The following is a 16,838-nucleotide window of genomic DNA, read 5'->3' on the forward strand; positions in this document are numbered from 1 at the left end:
AAAGGAAACAAGCACGAAACTTTCCCCAAGCAAGTGTATAAACAGTGATATACAGTGCCAAAAACTATACTTCCATTTGGGACTCTATCAAAGATATCTAGCTTGCACACACGAAAGTTTATCCGAACATGAAAGAAACAGGCCGAGAATACAGCCGCTTCCCTCTCTACGTCAACCCTGGTGCAGCTACGACGTCTGAATTTTTCGATCTTCGTACTTAGACTTTACGTATATATATATATATGTAATAACATTTATAGAAACTTTACATGGAACGACTTAAAAATTTTTAAATCATTTATAACGAATTAACTTTGTTTAAGTAGTTTTAAGTTAGTTTTTATATGCTGCCGCAGAAATCGAATATATATTTTTATTTTTGATTAATAAATAAGTAAATAAAGTATTACACTATTATTTTATAAAATAATTAATAATACATAAAGTACTGTTAGTCCCTAAAATAACAAAAAAAAGTAGTTTTGCTTTATTTTTATGATTCTGTAGTCAATAATATAAATATTTTTGGGAAGTATTGCTATATATGACATTTTTTTTAGATGACACGTTATGCAAAATCTGAATAAAACTTTTTATTTGTGCAACAGTTTAATTTTTTAATAAATAATTACTGAAATAAAATATTTTTCTCTAAAAAATACAGCACATACTGATGTATAATTTTAAGTAAATAATAAATATGTATATTTTAACTCTTGTCTACGTCTTAAGAATCGGATCGATTAAATCTGTTGTTAAAAGTTTGAAATGCTACACAAGCGAGTGCAAATGCATGATATCATAAATATATTTATGTTACAACGCGTTACCTGTCATCTGTATTTTTAATTATTGTAATCCAATAAATCATGTAATTATAATCTGAGTCACTTGTTTAGTGAGAGTCCATTGTATGTACACATGTACGAGTACATACATACGTATGAATGTATGTATGCACATTCATGAATATTTCGAGAGCTTTTCCACTTAAGACGTCTCTGAAGTGAAATGAATCTGACAAGTTATTTGCACAGGTTCAACGTTGGCGGCATGACTGACATTGAATTTGAAGAAAAATTAATTTTATCACATTTCATATTACATAACATATCCGTGTATTATAATCAAGTTTAATTTACAGTGATTACTTCTCTTGTTGGTGTTGATGTATTATATTCACTCATAAGGTACTTCATATTATGTACATTTATCAATATGTATGTTAATCTGTTAACTCGATGTGTAACTAGCATGGAACTCTTTTCCTGTTAGCAAAATATTCTAAAATTGCAACTGCGGCGCCAGACACCGTTTGATGAAACGCTCTCGTTTGATAAGTTTAACTATTAGTTCTTGTTATAAAAGGCACATAGATGTCTTTACGGCTGTTGCAGTAATACAAAACGTCAGCCGCGATTATTAAACGCATTAATTGTGACTGACTGCGACTAATCACGCTCTTATATTCCGGTTTAAAACGGCGGTGAAAATGAGTCATTTTCGCGAATGTGAAATAAAAAAAGGTAATCGGAAATATGATAAATTGGATATATTATGCGTCCATCGCAATACTAATTAATAACAAATGTTACTATAAAAATATTAGAAAATTGCTAGCGCTTGTTTTTCTTGCATTTTCAGTATAGGTAAAAATAATTTCAGCGTAATTGATTTGCGTTCAAAAATTCTGAGATCGTTTAATGTTCTACAAAAAAAATCTCCACATCCAGCAATTCTAAATATTAGGTCACTAGCTCTCGACCTGTGCTGGAGTGAGGTCAATATCTCACGCTAGTGCAGGTGATAATAGCAGTTTTCAAACGTTAAACTATTGCTTGGAAAAAATGATGATGTAAATTCATCGATATGTTAATTTGTAAAATAAAATAAAAAAGCGGTGTTCCTGCAACGAATCTCTTAACCTTAAAATATCATATATATTTTCGTCTTAATTTAGGTCAAACACTTGCGTAAAAATCCTTATAAGTACTAATTGAAAAACGCATATGTTGTTAATTACATGTAATTTTTTCTGTTCACTTGTGTACTTTTATGCAAATTGGCATTTTTGTAACTGTATTTACAGTGTTTCTTTTCACCCTTTTACTTTAGTGACATACTTATGAACTAATGAAAAAAAACATTAATACCTATGTGAATTTTTTGATACAACAAAAATACAAGTATTTGTTTCGTAATATTTTAATTTTAATTCCGTAAGTATGATCAGTTTTTTAAGGACCCAATGTCAGTGAAAATAAAAATAAGTATCTTCATTAATATTGTAATAAAAATTAATTTATAGACAAGGAAAAATCGAAAGTGTTAATTAATTAATATATGAAAACGCGATCCAGTAGAACCAATCTTGTTTGATCTTAAAAGAAAGTCGCCTAAAAATTTCTCGGAACGACACCATGTCGTTAATCTTAATGAAAAATTTGCAAATCTAAATTAAACAATGTTCCGATTAGGGTCGTCGAACTTGTTGCAAAAAAAAAAGAAAACAAACATATGTAATAATGTTCACGAATCGAAAACAATGCCAAGTGCGATGTCCCCAATACACGAATACTCTACGTGTGTCCACAATGACTCGTTATAACCGAGAGAAATGTTGAATTGAAATGTTACCAAGGAGAAGAAAAAAAAATCGTTTCAGATAGTCGAGTTTGTTTTCTTGCCTCGAATAACCATTGTCGTGGAAGAACTCGGAGCCGCTCTCAAGATTGTGCTTGTAATAAAAGATCCGTTTGTTCGCAGAAATCGAAACGCAAAGCATTTTGCACTTCTCGCACAAAAGGTCGACAAGGAAGTCATTATTTGGTTTGTTATCGTGATTTTAAATTTATAATTAGTTGGCGTAACTCATTGGTGAACGACAGAATTCAGAAATAATACAATAAAATTAAAGCGAATAAAGCCACATAGGTACAAAATATACATTAATATTGTTCCTTTCAAAGTAGTCATATTCATCAGAAAAATAACTGTGAAATCTTAATTTAATAGGATAAATTTATAATATCGACATTGCTATAAGACAGGGGTGGCCAACCCAAATGATCTTGCGGGCCACTTTGGATATGCATCATAGCTCCGCGGGCCACATATAAAATTATATATCCTCATATTAGATTAAGGCGGGCCGCGGGTTGGCCACTCCTGCTATAAGTGATCATATTGTTATACTTATAGACAGTGGTGTAATGATAAAAAAGGTGCCGGAGCGCTAAACTTAAGCTCCCCCCCCCAATTATTTTTCGTGTATTTTTAAAAAAAAATAGCCAATATTGATATTTCAAAATATTTATATTTTTTAAACGTTTTAATGAAAATAAAAAAAACTAATGTATTATAGAATTTTCCGAATGCAATATGTGTATTTTTATTATCCTGTTTCATAATTGTTACAGACTAAAGTGTTATCAAGGAATCACTGATAAATTATCAGATTTCGCAAATAAATTAATTTAATTTATTTGACAGATGTTATTTATATTTTACCAAAGTTCGTGATCTTATGTCAACCGAGGTTGCTCTCCCCTTAATACGGTCGATACAATCGGGCAAAATTCAAAAGAAAAGGCAATCGGCTGCAAAATTCGTATGTCACAGAAGAAAGACTCTGTGTTGTATGTTTATGACTTTGTAAAAACAACCTATAGAATTGGACTGCCTATAGTTACTTTGATTATTTTGTGTTACATGCAATTTTTTTTCAGTTTTGATTTTGTTGTAAAATTTCCGGTACGTTTTAAAATTTTGTAGGTTTATAAAATATAGAATATGGAATAACTTTATTAACATAATTAATAATACAGAAGAAACATTATTTTGCACCTTGAGGAATTCTCAATGTAAAAATGTATTGAGATGAGTCTTGTAGTCCATATTGAACAAATTTATTACAAGCTGAAAAATATGAAATCTAAAGGAAATCATATATTTTTGGAATTAAAGCACAATGAACTTTATCTAAGCCCTTTTCAAAATCAGTCAAAATGTTTTTTTTTTATTATATAGCGATATTTTTCATTGAAAAATTAATAAACTTGTAAAACAGCAGATTTGAAGCTATTGACCTTGATACACGAAAATCATGCTGAGCTGTAGCAAAAACAATAGTGATCTAAGTTAAAAAAATTAATTTTTAATTAATTTTTAATAATGGAAAAAAATATACCAAAAATTATGAAAAAGACTTAAAATAAATATATTTTTATTTTTACGTACAAGATATAGTTAATTAAAATAATAAAATATAAATATGTTTGTTCAGTCAATAGAAATATTTTATTAAAATTTATCATTTCACAATTCATTTTATCAACGCTTTCACATTATCAAACCAATCTAAATATCGTCACGATCTCGATTTAGATATTACTGAACGGATGATGAACGCGTACCTTTAAACTCCAGTCACATTTCCAATTTTCCTCGCATGTTTCGGTCCAGAATTGAAACGAAAAGTACATACAGAGCTACATACACACAACGGACCTTCGAAATGATTGGATCGATCCAGATGCGATCGGTCACCTTTCATGTTTTGTTCAACCAAGATCGAGACGTATACAAGGCATCCCGGGGTCCTGGTCACCCCATTATCAAAAACTTCCCTGCAAAGGCCAACCGTCATGCTTTAATTGTAGCATCATGACCCAGCATAAAAAAATCTGGCGGTTCTTTATAGTCCTTTTTTATTTATTTAAAATAATAAATATTGTATATAAGTAAAGGGTTGATTGTGATTATAATAAATTGTTTCGGTGGCCGATGAAAGACTCTCCTTGTTGTTTTGTTTTATCCATGTCACGGATCAAAGGCTGATTATTGTTATACTTCCACTTAGTCGCGGAACGATCGGAAGACGTGACCGTGAAGAATCAGGGGAGGAAGTTGTAGAAGTACCAGCTCTCGTCAGTATGGCGATGTGACGATAGCATGCGGCGCCAACACCAGACACTTTATCAGTTATTAATTAACACCCTCGTCTGGAGAAAAGAACGCTGGTTCTACAAGTTTTACACCACTATTACTACAGTAGAAAAATTAAGCCCTTTTTTATCAAATATATAATACCTATGCTTATTTATATACTAACTCAAGTGGTGCAATAGGTGACTAATATCTGAAAGACTTGGGTCGAATCATATATGTTTCATGACCCTAGTGTTTCAAAATTATTCAAAAATAATATTTAAGTTAACCGAGCGGCAAATTTTTTGCATAGCTCCATGAAAAGCCCCCATATTTTTTTGAAATCTGGCAATTCGCACGCGAAGCGGTATTTGTTTTCCTGATTATTATTGTAGTTATTAAATTACCAAAACAAATATAAGGTGGATTAGAATAGTTAGAATAATAATGGAAAATCGTGAATAATTTTCTGCTTTTCAAATACTTCCGATCTTTAACAAAATCTTTTGAGGAAACACGCATATTTTCAAACTTCTGGCATGGATACACCTATTTTATGCAGCGATATATAGAAAATGCAGTGGTTGAAAAACATTTAAAAATATTTATATTGATTAAATTTTCTTGTTAAAAAATATTTTAACAAGAAAACCTCTATGAAAATTTTTGAGAAATCAGCAAATTTTTCAAAAAATGATAATTCTCGATTTGCCATTTTTTTCAAACTATTTCTCAAAAGCAAACACTAATCATGATAAATGATTTAAATAAAATTTAGTTAGGTTGTGCATAGTTGCATTTATTAATAAACTCTATTAATAGTTTATTATTAATAAAATAAAAATCAATTTTAATAATAATAACAAAAACATATTTTTTGAAAGAAAAATACAAATGGATTATTATTTTATACGTAGCCAAATATGGAGGAAATATATTCAAAATATTATATAAAATACCCCACGAACAACTAATCAATATACCAGATAAAAAGATACGTATTGCAGTTTATTTATTTATATAAATTATAAAAATTAAAAAGACTAATAATATTTTAAAATGCATCGAACTTCGAATTTTTGTAATAAAATTATTTGCAATACTAAAAACTCGTTCGTTTGCTGTTGACGTTGGTTTAATTGTTATTAATGAATTGTAATAGTAATTTTATATATTTTTGTAGTTTAAATGATTCATTGAAAACGGTTTTCACTTCTGGAATCGTCATAGTGGATGATATACTTTTATGTATTTCCATAATAATTCAGGAATATTTTTTTCTGAGTTTAGGCAATGAGGCAAAATTTAATTTAAAAATAATTTTAAATAACCGGTTAACCGTGTCAAAAAAGACGGTTTTAACCGGTTTAGAAGCTATAATTAAAATCATTGAATATTAATAGTTTATCTAATGAACAATAAGTCATATATTAATACATGTTAAAAACAGTTACATAACTCATCAGCTTACTTAACTTATCCGGCAATATAGTTAATATATTGCATATATAATATTAAGTCATCCAATATGTTATGCACCTGACGATAGCGGGATTTATATTGCGTATGTAATTCGCGTTCATATTTATAATGCAATTGTGCGATAAGACTTATTATTAGTTACATACAAGCTTATATCGCTTAGTAAAATGCACGTTTTGTTATGGAAATTACACCAAAAGATAAAATAAACGGAAGTTTTAGAATAAAAAAGTTTTGTTTTCGGACTACGGCCTAAAATACGAACATGTTTAGGAAGACACAAAGACTGAAAGATCTATTGCTGTAACTGTAATTTTGCACGGTGGATTAATATGCAGTTATACCATTATTCGGTAACCAAATAATATAGGTAAGGTCTTCAAATGGTCACACGTTGCAAACATAACATTAGATAAGCTAAGAAAGTTTAATTAAGAACTCATTTGCTGTTCATCAAACTCCCGTAACATCGGATAGAAAGCGTTTATTTAAAGATGTAATTTGACCGCGCATCGATAAATTTATAGTGTTTTTTAGGTTTTTTCATCCTTTACAGGCACGGCAAATGTTTGGGAAACCCAGTAAAAACCACGATCCTGGATAAATGTCGGCGGTATAACAAAGATTTAATCGGGAGCTGCGAGTTAAAAAGGCACACACGAGACATCTAAGGTTTTAATTACGGCCTCCGATATAATTTCCTTGCGCCAATGTGTTTATCTAAAAGGTTTTCCATTTACGGCCTGCGAGTGCGGCCTATTCAATATTAAATATCACATCTCCCGATTGGGAAAATATGAAATCGATTACGTGACACACACACACTCATCCATCGACCTACCGATGTGGCGCCATCGCTCAAATGTGATTAACGTGATGAATGAGATTTCATCTGCTTGTTTAGCGGTGGAAAAACAGGGCCGTATCGAGGGAGTGGTTTTATAGTAATGTTTGTAAGGCAAATATGGACAAAAATGCACATTAAGTAGGAACGTATATGTTTATATGTTAGAAAACTTACTAGAAATGTGAATAATAGAAATAGAAAAGTTGCATCTTGAAATTAAACTTGAATCATTCACTTCCAATTTGGATATTTGATCCACATTGAATTTTGCAAAGTATTTAAATTACAATTTTAATATATTATAGTAATTATTGTATAAGACTATAGAGCGCACAAAAGGTCTTGTACTAAATTCTAAAGATAAGAACTAAATTTATATTCAATGAAGGATTACATAAATATAAAATTGGATCTGCAAAATATTTTCATACCTCTTAACCACTTTATATGAAATTTGCTATAGCCTTCAAAACTCTTAATAAGCTACAAATAACATTTGTTCAAATTTCTACAATGATAACAATAATGTGTTAAGCACATAAAAATAAAATCTACAGAGCTATGTAAAGCTATTTATAGCTATTGAGCGTTAAAAATAATTAACAAGCCCAACCTGTAATTGCAGTTAAAGATTTTCGCGTGTTACTAATAAACTGTACTTTAACTTTAAAGAAGTATAGAAATTTCATTAACTTCTAAGATTTTAAATATTTATTTAATATTTTTAACTTTTTTCCAAAGAATATTTGCAATTGCAAGTATTTTTTTAAATACAAATTTTAGTTATTAAGTTATTTGTGAATAATAATTAAAGCGCAATACAGAGTTGGCAAGCATTTGCTTATTATTATTTGCGGTTTTTGTAGCTATTTATTCTATCGAGTGAAATAGGTACGTATTTCCTTATATTGAGCATAATAGGCACATTGCACTTCCATTAGCTCATAATAGACACATTGTATAGCACTGTGTCTATTATATCAACTGAATAAGGCGGCCTTGCTCATTACCGCTCTGACCCCGAACGTTGCACTGTAAAATATGTTCGATATTGCTCTACAGACGTGAAACTTAATGCAACACATCCGAGAGGAGCAATAAACACATATATAGAATTAATTTGGTAAAAAAATGTAGGATTTGCAGAAATATCTTTCTAAAATACCTTAAATTTTATTAAATTGAAAACAATTAGCATAATATTTTTCAGATTTTATCAAAATTACCACAAAAATAATGTTCTTACTGAAATTCTTTACTTAATTAATAAATTTGTTAAAAATAATTTAGGATTGGCAGAAACATCTTTCTAAAATTAAAGTATATCTTAAATTTTATAATATTTTATCACATGAAATTGAGAACAATTAACAATTTTTTTCCCCCAGATTTTATTAAAATTACACAAAGAATAATAATGTTTTTACTGAAAACCTTTACTTAATTAATAAATTTATTAAAAAAAAAATCAAATTAAAGCACATTTTAAATTTTATATTTTATCACATGAAATTGAGAAAAATTAACAAAATTTTTTTCCAGATTTTATTAAAATTACCCAAAGAATAAAAATATTTTTACTGAAAATCTTTACTTTTATTATAATATTTAGTTATTCAATGTAGATTATTTTCAATTTAATTTCTATATTGCTTTGTATTTTATTTTGAAATTTGAATAAGATTTTTGTGGTCAAATACACTAAATACACGATTTAGTTAGATACTGGAGCACGCGGCACACTGGCAACACATAAACTGACAAAGGCGTAACAAGCTTTATTAGCACTACATTAAAGAAAAACAGTATAATCAATTTTCTGCAGCGGCTAATCTATCACTAAACAATCGTTAAAAAATTAAATATTCTTTAAAAATTTATTTTTACATATATATGATATTTTCTATGAGGTGAAATAGCTTATTGATAGAGAATTTTTAATACTTAATATGAAAACCCTAGCTCTATTTTTATTAAAAATCACAATATTCATCTGTGAGATTAGAAAAGTTTAGGAAAATCTAATCTATGATTATCAATCGGAGTTATAATTACATAATAACCACTAATTCCTATCTTGCAGATTTGAACCTAAGTCTTTAGGGTATTAGTTACCGACTATACCATTGATCTATCATGCTGGTTAATGTTATAACATTCATATTTAAGGTGTAGCGTTTAACAAATTTGAGATGTAGTATTTTTTTCTTTATAAAAAAATAAAAAAATATTAGCAAAACATAGCAATTTTTTACAATACGTGACTATTATATAAATCTAATGAGAATATTTTTTCAGAGAAATATCAATAAAGAAACATAAGTTTATCGGCCAATGAGACGCTTAGTGGATTTGTTTTGTATATTTATCTGTTGAATATTTAAATGAAAATAATGTGAAAGTGCAAGTCATTGCAAAAAACAAATGGTGAACGTGTTTAATTTAGCCATTTCTGTTATATGACAAATTTTTGCTCCATTGGCAACGCCTCTGTATTTCTGGCGCATGCGTAAACTATAAATAATCATTGTATACTTTTAAATAAGCAATATTTTTTGTTTTGAGCATAACAATAATATAATTTTTTTAACTACGTTTTAAAATAATATAAAAAAATTATTTGGGTGTGTTAATGCTATAGAAATCTTGACTATGATAGGAGATGAAAAAATGTTTATTGTTTAAATTTAAGTTTCGTCTCCTAAAACGTATTTCTTTATACTTTATAAATTCTTGCAATCTCTAATTCTGGGTGATCTCAATTCAGGCTTTTGTCTACATAAGGCGCATTTGTGTAGAGATCCTGACAACAAAGCTTGCGCATGATAGAACGCTTACAAAATATGTTATAAGATGTTAAAATACTATATATATGTCCGATTTTTTCTTTCGCACTCGGTACGATATAAAATTATGTATTCGATTTTCATACTTAAATGCAATAAATTCCTGTCAACGAATTATAACTGTACGCGCACATGAATGGATAGGTTTAAGGACCTGGATGATGTAAGCGAAGAGGCACGCTCTAACATATTATGTAATAATTCCTTACCTCCACAAACCGGTATTGCGTTCAGAACCTCTAAGGCGCTTTTTTCGGACCCTTAATCTTGACACGCTCGAAAAGCTCGCCGACGAAAAATTGCAAGGAAATGACCTTTGATTTAATGCACTCTTATATAAAACCGGACGCATTAATTACACGGCAATTCCACACAGCTAACGTTCCATGCCAATTCCCCTTTGCGAATATAAAAGAAACACAAGGACGTCAAGGACGCGAAAAAATCTTATGCTAATTTGCAACGAAACCAGTTCCGAAATATCGCTGAGACCCGTTCCGGTTATCTTTTAATTCGGTACCCCAATCTACAACATAAGTACATCTACATACGTGTCTGAAAGCTGAAGGAAGATGAAAGATTTCGAATATGGCGTTAATTAAAATTCGGAACTCTGGTGTCCCTTTTTTTCGCGATTCAGTTTCAAAATGGACTCGATCGAACTGGCAATTATGCATTACATATAAATAAAAATTCAAGTAGCAATTATGAGCGGTTGATCTTCGAAAATTGTTCGAAAGCTCTTCTTGCGAATTATAAATTTCAAGCAAAATTACTTGTTTCAGCGCAGTTTTTAAATTTTACATATTAAGAAATTTTAAGAGCTGTCTAGAGCGCTTTGGATTAGCGCAATAAGATCTTGTTTTGAATCATTGTTTAGTCGATAAGTGGATTATTAAATAATTTCCGTAATTAAAAATACGGACATCAACATATTTTTAGTTGCAATTACAAATGAAGGGATTGCACGAACAACCACTCATGAGAAAAATAGTTTGAAAATACGTTTTAACTCACTTTTAAATAAAAATTAACCAAAAAAATAAACACAATAACCAATTTTTCCATGGTGATAATAATTAGTTATAAACAATTGATTGTAAATATTTAATTATTTGAGTAAATTATTTCAAAGCTATAGTCGTTATATTAGGTACAGAAGCTGTTTTAAAAAAATATTATTATTGTGCGGTTCATACATTTGTAGGATCCAACAAAAGATTTGTTACAAATATTATTAAAATCGAAGGAGAATTTTAAGTCCCTCTCGATACCAAGGAGTGAATTTATTTTTATTTAATTGTGATTGTAATTTTACTCGGGCAATAAAGATCTGGAAAACGATCTGTCATAGCACATTTTAATGCTAAAAATGTTTGTAAGTAGCCCATTTAAAAAAAATTAAATCAGCCTGATAAATCAAGTCAGAAATCGTTCAACACACAAAACAAAATTCAATCGTCATCATCGGCTTATCGAATACGATGTTAGCTTTTAGCGATTTTGTTTTGTCTTCGTAGCTCTGTAAAATGTGTAAATTTTGGGCAATTGTATTTCATTGACAACAACTTTTTCAAAATGTCATAATATAGTATTCTTAAAAGGAATGAACAAAACTTTCTTCCATATCTAACTGACCCTTAGCATATGCGCGGATGTACTAATCTCGCGGAAATAAAGCGATAAAACGTTAACGTCTTCTTGGATTTAATTTAGTATCTAGTCTCAAACCGACAACCTCACGAAAACAGTAAAATTATATTTCATTTTTATTACGTCACGGATTATATCAATATAAAATCCAGTATGTAAAATAATTTATCTTCCAAGGGAGACGTGAGAAAGCTTAAAATTCGGAATATAAATACGACACTTAAGCATGGCAATATTGCGCAATATTATTGATAGAAGTGTACTATATAAGGGTTTGGATTTCCCTAAAGAAAATACTCATGCTGCTAACTATGCATCGGACTTGCATGTAATCTACAACTGACTGGCCGGAGAGAGGACTCTCGTCGGCCGACTTCAGTCAACTGATCTTGCCTTTCTTCATGGACAGCCGATAAACGCTGCTGCAAACCAAAACGCAAAACCTTAGAGCTGAAAACGTGTCGATACGTCGACGCCAACGTATGATCCTGACTAGAGTCTCCAATTACTCGAACCATCAACTACTCGAGTATCGAATATTAAAATTTTAAAATACTCGAGTACTCGAGTACTTTCGAGTATTTACCAAATGTACCAAAATAGCTATTATTCAAATTTGTGCACATATAAATAAATAAATAAAATACTTTGTATGTTAATTTTTACAATTATTTTAACTTCAAGAACATACTTTTTAAAAACAATAATGCAAAATGTGTCTCGAATTTAATATTACTGCGAACCTTTGGTTTTATTATTCCCGTTGTGGAAAAAACCCTTTTCGTTGCTGTTGATGTTGGACTTGTCATTAACGCGTTGGATAAGGCTTCTAATTTATATCTGTTCGCTTTTTATAGATATAAAATTTTTTGAACTCTCTTTTTATGTTCTCGTCTTTCATTCCCTTCTCTGCTTTTCTCTTATTTCCTTCGACTATTGATAAAATAGCATTTTGTAATTCTTCTTGAATAGATTTTTTTTCTTACAATATACAATATTCTACTCCTTCTGATTAATGCGAAGAATTTAAATCTATATCCTTCGAAGATGTATTTGGGTGAATCCCTTTCACTCTAGAGCTAAACGGTTCACAAAGAACTGACTTTACTTTAAATGCCTTTAAAACACACAATTGTTTTGATTTATATTTTAAACTGAGGGATCAGTATAAACAATTGACAACACTTTACGCTACAACTGCATAGTCATAAAACCTAAAAAATTTTTTGTTGATATTTCATATTGTTCATTGCCTTAAATTAGATAAGTCGGGACTGTCGAACAGAAAACACAAAAGAAATTTCTCCGTCGTACCCACTAACATAGCCGACGACCGGAACTATGCAACTATGGAACTATGAAAAAATTACACCTGATAGTAACCGCTCTAACTCGGGACTTCGGGCATAAACGCCAAATAAAAGCAAGACGTTAACCTTTACCGGACCGAGTTAAAGTTAATTTTGTTTCTGAAATATTTCAATTTTTTTTTAATTTCGAGTATTAATCGAGTAATTTTTAAAATACTCGATTATCAAGTACTTGAAAAATAGACAAGTATACTCGAGTATCGAGTACTCGATTACTCGAATTGGAGACTCTAATCCTGACATAGGGATAGATGCTTCTTCTGATCCTGCCATCTAAGGAATGTCGACGCGGACAGTTCCTCTACGATTTTCGGATCAAACTGCAATTTGACGTCCATCTGAACAAAGTCATAGCAAAAATATCAACCTGTTACAACCGTAATTTACCATTTATTCGTAAGTCAGTTTATTATAAATCTTTGGCGGTAATATATGTATATGACTACAATTCCATAACGCGTCTTCTTTGTTGGTCACCACTTCCAAGTACATGAGGTTAAAACATAAATGTGTACAGTACTTTGATTGGCTCCGTTGTTTAAATGCTTTTATTTACGACTACGTAAAACGTTTATGATATTAGCGGGTCTGGATTTTTGTGAACAATTTTCCATTAGCTACAATTTAATAAAAAATAAAACATTTGTAGTTATAATTTAAGGAAAATAACTAAAAAAAACCTTTCACAATTTAAGCAAAAAAATAATCATATTGGAAATAAAAAAAAAACAATAAATTACATGATAATTTGAGTACATTTCATTTAAGATCTGGAACCATTGATATGTTGCATAAATTGCTTTAAAAATTTGTGCTTGTATTTAAATTCAAGGTTGTTTTTATCGTAGTCACCGATATGCGAGATTATTGGGCTAGTGATGTTTCGCGAAATATTTTTGTAATATTTTTTGGTATGAAAATGACAGTGATCTTTAAATGTTGGTATTTAAAATTTGATATTCAGTTTTTTAAGATTAGTATATAAAGGAAGAAAAAAGCGAAAATAAAGCTATAAAAATATATACATTATTTTTATAGGTTTATTTTGAATGACTTATAATTCAGAAAAATAGTATTACTGTTGTTAATCCACACCGAGCAGACATATGTTAATTTATTTTTTATAGTTAGAGCGCTCTTTCTATTAAATATTGGTCTAAGGGCCGCAATGGCGCCAAGCCCTTTTAACGAAGTTCAAAAATATCCATTTTACGTTTCTGATCTATTTATTTAGGAGAGCTGGTGGCAGAGTTTGTCTACGTGTTATTAAAATAATTTCTATTGTTTAAATTCTGTTGATTTTAATTTTTCACCTCCCAAAATATTTATTTAAGATTTAAAAAGATTTTTGTAATATATTCACAATCTGTTTAAGACTAAGCACTTATTAAAATAGCTGTATCGTCAGCCTACATAGATAAACATATATTTTTTATATTTACGATATCAACAAATGTTATTTCATTTGCTGTGCAAACCCAAACCTAACTTAATGTAAGTTCTAAAACTAATTATAGTTTTAGAACTTTTATCAGAAGTCTAAAATACAAACTAAATCAACTCATCTCTCTTGGGCAAATAAGTGGAAGGAGAAGTGCAGACAGACGTCGCATTTCGCATATTGCTCCATAGATATGAGTGTTTACCAAAGTATATTCAAACTATTTCTGATATAAGAGTATTGGTCAAAGTATATTCAAATCGAATTTTGGTCAATAGGAGGGCGCAAAAACAATTATCACTTCTCAGAAGTCAAAAATTCACGTCAAAAGCAATAAAATCGTGTCGGCGCCGTCGCAGTGGGAACGCTCGTTACCGAGCGTTCCCACTGCGACGGCGCCGACACGATTTTATTGCTTTTGACGTGAATTTTTGACTTCTGAGAAGTGATAATTGTTTTTGCGCCCTCCTATTGACCAAAATTCGGTTTAGGTATACTTCATTCGATTATCATTCATTATAAGCTGTAATATTGTTTATAAAAATACCTAATATGAACATTAAATAACCGAGCTCTTTCATTGCGATGGCGACGGCACGATTTTATTGCTTTTGACGTGGATTCTAAACAATAATTATAAACCTTGAATTTGGTCAGGAAAATACATATCACTATGAATTTTAATGGAACCGAAATATAAAAAAAACTATCATTGACTGACCAACTTTGAAGAAAGCTGAAATAATTATTTAAATTGTATCTATGCAGAATTGTTCCGCGTAATTCAGGACGTCTGGTCACCTAAAGTTAAACGAAATACAGCTTACGTTTCAACAGGCAATACTCGAAACTGGTCCTCGGCAAAATCGATTAATTCACTGTTCATTTGGCTCGTGATGCTTGTTTGTCTCAATATATCTCATTTATGAACCACCCGGTACCGCCAGACATCACAGTGTACACAGGTGAGCACAAGAAATTGCATACGTCGCAATTAGCGGTTGGTGCATTTTTCAGTTACGTTTATTTATTTTTTGTAGCACGAATGCGTGAAATATTCCACTCAAAAGTGCGACATGATATATTTCCGTTACCGTAATTTGCACTCATGATTTATTGCAAATTTCAAATATACGTGCACAATATTTTTAAGTAATTGCCTGTCAGGCTTTTAACGCGAAATATACATAAAATTTGTACTTGAAAAATGTTTACATTTAAACTAATTTATTACTATTTTATATTATTAAACAAAATTTCTTTTTTACGTTTTTCTGTATATGTTAAATATATTTTACAAAACTGTAGAAAATTTAAACAATTAGTTTTTACATTTTAGTATAAGTAACAACACTAGTTAATGTCACAAATGTGATCCATAATGTTCCAAAGATTAACTATGTCTGCATTATATACATACACATGTTTTAATGGCATATAATAATTTAATTTAATAATTTAGTAATAATTTAAAGTTCTCTCGTCAACGGAAATTTTACTAATAAAAGCTAATTCATAGCATCAATCTACCGATTCTTCTTTTCAATATTTTTTATAACTATAAAGAACTGTATTTGTAACTAAACATTCAACTAAATAGAACATAACCTTGAAATTGTGCATGACATACTTCGACATTGACACTAATAATTACATAAGAAAAATCGCACACACAATTGACGCTCGATTCTAGTAAGAATTATAGAAATTGGTGGTTAATTTCATTTTCAAGCTCTTTTTATATAACTTGACAGTTGAGTGGCAAAATACAGAAATATGTTGAAATACGAATGCAATTAGCCGTGATTCTAATCAAAAAGTGTCAGAAACATCACCTGGAGTAGCAGCGTCGCCAGGTAGGGCTGACAGCCAAACTCAGCCGCAGCAGTCTCATCCCTCATCCACCCTGGCCCATCGCCACTGCCGATGACACTTTTAAATCGCAACCAGTGTTGCCAACGTGTACAACTAACCGAAAACAACGCGGTGATTAATATTGCCAGTATAAAAATATATTCAATTCACGTCGACTCGTGTGCTGTCATTTGAAAACATTAAATTATATTTATTTCAATTAATTGTATGGCTGTCAAATCTGTAACACAGCAAGCATTTGGATGCGGCTCATTAGTTGAATTGAAAAATAGTCAATATTAATCATAAAAGCTGATCCAACTTCAGTTACTGACTTTTTTTTTAAATTCACAAATTTATGGATATGTATTTATTTTATTATCAGCAAAACTTTGGCTGCACTCTGGTAACACTGG

General features: G+C 30.3%; 1 protein-coding gene across 1 annotated transcript in view; it reads right to left on the reverse strand.

The window, feature by feature from the left end:
- The window catches only part of LOC148226595 (ras-related and estrogen-regulated growth inhibitor-like protein A), a 186,453-nt gene extending 169,909 nt beyond the window's left edge, over window positions 1-16,544 (reverse strand). The window contains exon 1 of the mRNA XM_088204315.1: window positions 16,404-16,544. The gene's annotated coding sequence lies outside the window, so the exon portion shown is untranslated. The remainder of the gene's footprint in view (window positions 1-16,403) is intronic.
- Window positions 16,545-16,838: the final 294 nt, after the last annotated feature.

The sequence above is a fragment of the Plectrocnemia conspersa genome, unplaced genomic scaffold (genome assembly GCF_051122295.1).
Source record: "Plectrocnemia conspersa isolate PC_06_02 unplaced genomic scaffold, ASM5112229v1 ptg000014l, whole genome shotgun sequence".
NCBI classification, from domain to species: domain Eukaryota; kingdom Metazoa; phylum Arthropoda; class Insecta; order Trichoptera; family Polycentropodidae; genus Plectrocnemia; species Plectrocnemia conspersa.